This window comes from Oreochromis aureus, linkage group 3 (genome assembly GCF_013358895.1).
Source record: "Oreochromis aureus strain Israel breed Guangdong linkage group 3, ZZ_aureus, whole genome shotgun sequence".
In the NCBI taxonomy this organism is placed as follows: Eukaryota; Metazoa; Chordata; class Actinopteri; order Cichliformes; family Cichlidae; genus Oreochromis; species Oreochromis aureus.
Genome location: NC_052944.1, coordinates 108,790,947 through 108,795,629, shown reverse-complemented (window position 1 = coordinate 108,795,629; position 4,683 = coordinate 108,790,947). Strand labels below are relative to the sequence as shown.

Below are 4,683 nucleotides of genomic sequence, written 5' to 3'. Positions count from 1 at the left end.
CACACTATGAAAGGCAGCAACAAGTTTAATATTCAGAAACCTAAAGTATGTATCAGCAGCAGAATGGAGCTAAAGATAAATGTTTGTTTCAGTTCTATGAAGCTTTGAGTATTTTGGATTAGTAGCACTGCTGTGTTTGTTGCATCATATTGCTGTAATTGTTTATATGCTTTATATATTCTGAGGTAAGTTGATCTATAGTGTTACGTCATATTCTATAAGGATGTTATGTGTTTGTGTACTTTCTGCCCAGTTTGACCCATTTATATTATAGCAGTCACTGCTGTAATATATCATAATAATCTGAAAATAAATATGATATTGGCCATATTATATTTACAAAAGTGACCAAAGTGAGATGACTTTAGTCTCATGAACAACACTAACTAATTGTTATTTCCTAACTAATCTTAAATGACTGTTCAGTACAGAAATGAAGCACAACTATCATGTTTTAGAGTCCTGTGGTCTCAACCTCAGATACTCAACTAATCAAAGTGATGTCCTTCATTTCTGTCTAACAATGCTGTATGAAACGTTTCTCGCGGTTAGTATCAACCTGAGCAGCGCGACGATAGCCAGATTGTCCGATTTCACAAGCCTCTCACTTCCGCAGTTCTCGTACCAGGAGTACAAGACTGAACAGGATGCACATGACTATCAAAATAAAACAGGAAACAGAGACAGGAAAACATAGGCTCAGACTAAGTAGAGGGAACGGAGGGAGGAGACAGATATGCAGAGACATGATTACCATGACAGAAGGCTGACTTCCCAGTGAGACACCAATAACCAACACAAGAAACTAGACACAAGAGGGCGGGAAACTGAGGGAGGAACACAATGTTTAAGCGAACAAGACTAAGTATACCAAAGAAATGACTAAAGAAACAGTATAAACATTAACCAACTGCAGAATTCCTAAACAACAGAAAATGAATATTAGAACCAAAAGACAAAGGACCAGGAAGCGGTTTGGAAGTTTGTGTGGTTGTGTGCCTACAGCTGATTAACATGGTATGAATTGCTCGACTGACAGCTGATTTATTCTAACAGCACTGAAGGGTGATAAAAGCTGACAGCTGATGATAACTGGTAAGGAGTGATAATGGTTGGTAACAGCCCGCAGTGACACAAAATCTACATCAAAGCTCAAAGAAACACAGCCTTATCTTTTAGTATTATCTGTATTGGTTCACACATTTCACACATACAAGTAAAACCTGTTTTCATTTACACTCGTTTGCTTACACTAAACAACAAAACAACAGCAAATAATTATTTTTGTAAAACCCACAGACCCATTCTGCTGCTTAGCAATATACCCACAACTGTTTAATCAAACACTTTACAAAACTCTTCTCATATATCCATCACCGAGTTCTCAGTGCAAATGATAAATGTACCCAAAAGATCCATTACACATGTAAGTACCACACAAAATAATTATGAACTGACAGTTTGAGCAAACCTACAATAAAGAGAGTTGTGGTTTTATCCCAGTGCTTGTAGTTTTAGAGCTACACTGGCATGTTTTTATTATAAGTGACTAAATATTAGTTCACATCTCTATGCAGTCTTCTAAAAACTTCAGTTTGTTGCTTGACTTACAAAACTAAAAATTCCCTTCTCAAGCAGTAAGTGGTAAACAATCCCCACAGAACTAAAAAGAACAGAGGTTGTCATTCTGTTTGAGAACATGTCCTTTTTTACAAATATAAAAGTTAGCACAGTAATAAAGTCTCTTCAAGGAATAAACATGAACTAAACCATCATCTCTGCCACTCTGTACACCCAAAAAAACAACCTTAAACCAAAACATTTAAATTTTATCAGGTAGCAATACATGCATGGTGACTGAAGAAGTTAAAATAATATCTTTCTGTCAATAAGTAAATAGTTTGTTTGGAGTGGATGTAAGGTGTGGTTGTCCTACAGATGCCTGCCAATAAACACTAAGATAGAAAACCTGTTTCTCTGTAAATCTGTAAAACTGGATTACAATTTTCTGATGAGACTAAGAGATGAACTGAATCTTAAACTGGAGACGCCGTACATCAGCAAAAACACATCTTTGGGACAAAAAAAATTAAAGGAACATCTGCTCATAAAACATACCAACCCAGACTACAAACTGCAGGTGTGAACAGTGTTGTTGGTATCCCAAAGTCATTGTGCTGTTTCAGATTTCAATAATCTGACTGTTTATGGACTTTAGATGTACAGATATGATACAGCTTCCTCAGATTAATCAGAACGTGACACTGCACTGCATGACTGAACACAAAGAAAACATTTGATCTTACACACTGATTTGTTTCTGGTGTAAAGAAAACAAAGACACTCTCAGACGTCGTGCAAAAACTGTCCAGCTGGAAGAACAGGAGGAACTGTGACCGAAACCAGAACAATAAATATTCCTTTGTTTGATGTTGGTAAGTAAAACTTGATGTGTCACGGTGTGTCTGTGTTCTTGAACAGATGTTTCTTTGAGACTCAGAACTCTCATAACTGTTGGGTTTACAACACTAACAAAATATGATTTAAGAAAACACCTTTAAAACTCAAACCTTTGACACTTTAACACAACAAGATCTGATGTTCAGTCAGTCTCACATGAACTTGTGAGATCAAATGTGTCCTGATGTTTCTGGTTGAAGACACAAGTTCTGTCAGTCAGTCTGAGGTGGAAACCACAGTTTAAACATATCTGCTCCTTTCGGACCAGTTGTTCACTCTCCTGCTGTTATGGCATCGAATACTGTAGTTCATCACAGCTCAGCAATCCACATACTCTCTTGGTGAGAGGTAGATGTAGGTATCAGGAGCATTTTGGGGATATTGTGAATGACCTTTTGATGGAGGGTTTGTACCATCGTTCTGATCAAACTGGTCCGGCTCTAAGGAATGGTTGGCCTCTTTCTGCTCCCTCTCACATGAATCAGCTTCCTGGTTGTTTTTTTTGCAGAGTGCTCTGCAGAGCTCAATGATGCTGACCACCAATGACACCAGTGAGACCACCAGCATGAAAATTAGGAAAATGGTCTTCTCTGTGGGACGGGACAAAAAACGGTCCACCCGGTGTGGACATGGGGCCCTCTCACAGATGTAGACTGGATTCAGAGTGAAGCCATACATGCACCACTGAATAACCAGGAAGGCCACTTCTAACAGAAACTTGAAGAAAATACTGACTGCATAGATTTTAAACAGTTCTTTACTCATCTCCTTTTCCCTGTCTTCTTCCATAATTACATAGTGTTTATTTATGAATTCTATTATCTTTAAAGATTTTTCAATAACATTTTTATCAAATTTATTATAATAAGAATTTTCTGGAATTGGCTCGCATGCTCTCTTAAGATCTATGTTTTTCTTGTTTTTCCAAACTTTCCTCCTACTATAAACACGAGTAAGGAACAGGACTGTGGGCATTGACACAAAGACGATCTGGAGAACCCAAAGGCGCATGTGGGAGATGGGGAAGGATTTATCATAGCACACGTTCTGGCAGCCGGGCTGCTGGGTGTTACACGTGAAGGCAGACTGTTCGTCCCCCCAGGCAGATTCCACCGCAGTGCCCAGAAGCAGGATCCTGAAGATGAGGAGTGCCAGCCAGAACTTCCCCCACCTACTGGATGAGGCCTGGGCCTTTTACAGTTTGCTCCAGTCACCCATTCAGAGGGAGTTTCAGCTGGTGGGAAAAGGGGGACAAAGGTCACCTGACTGTAGGACACCAACCTTTAAAAGTTTATTGTAAAGAACTAAATGCATAAAAACTACATAAAATTCTGAATTTTACAGATCCAAACTTGATGTGTAACCCACAAACTGACGAAACACGTTGCAATTTTGTGTAAAATATTTCCTCAAAAAATAAACTAGAAATTACGTAGTGGACATGAAGCAATGATGAGTTGGTGTTGATCTTCCTAAACAAGAACAGGAACAAACTGAGATTCTGGGTTCATCTAGTTCTCAGCAGCAGGGAGAATATTATGGTTTGGTCCAGGAGTTGAAGCTCTATCGCAGCTGCTTTTGTCCATATTTCAGGATGTCGGTGGGAAGTTTAACTATTGTTAGCAGAGTTGGAATCACATATGAGGAGGTAGAGAAATCATTCCAGAGAGACGAGTGTTCAGCTGTGTTTCTGAGGTAAAATTCTCAAAAGATGAGTTTTTACCAGCTCAGGTAGTGAAACAGTGAAACTTTCTAAAATAACAGGCCGAGCTGGAATAGGAACCAGTGTTGCCAACTTAACGACTTTGTTGCTATATTTAGTGAGTTTTCAGACCCCCTTAGCTACTTTTTTTCTAAAAAGCGACTAGCGACAAATCTGGCGACTTTTTCTGGTATAATTGGAGACTTATTTATGATGACTTTTTGACGTGAAAACGTGTATCACTCTCTCAATAAGCAGCGGTGCTGCCGTGGGCACCTCACCCATGCCAAAGCGCTCACAGGACCCAGCTGCTATCAGGGCAGGAGATGTTCACACCTATGCGTCCAAACTGCAAATGAATCGCGCATGAGCGAAGCCGCTGCTCCCGCACTGACTGTAACGCAGTCAGTTCATCTTTTACTCTTATGCTGTTTTGTGGATCACAAGGTTTAAAACTACTTATAAACACACACACACAAAGTAACTCCACCAGAGTGCCAATTTCGGGTCACTTTTGCTGG

General features: G+C 39.4%; 1 pseudogene; it reads right to left on the bottom strand.

Moving 5' to 3' along the window:
• Positions 1-1,206: 1,206 nt before the first annotated feature.
• Positions 1,207-3,678, bottom strand: LOC116324327 (annotated as a pseudogene).
• Positions 3,679-4,683: the final 1,005 nt, after the last annotated feature.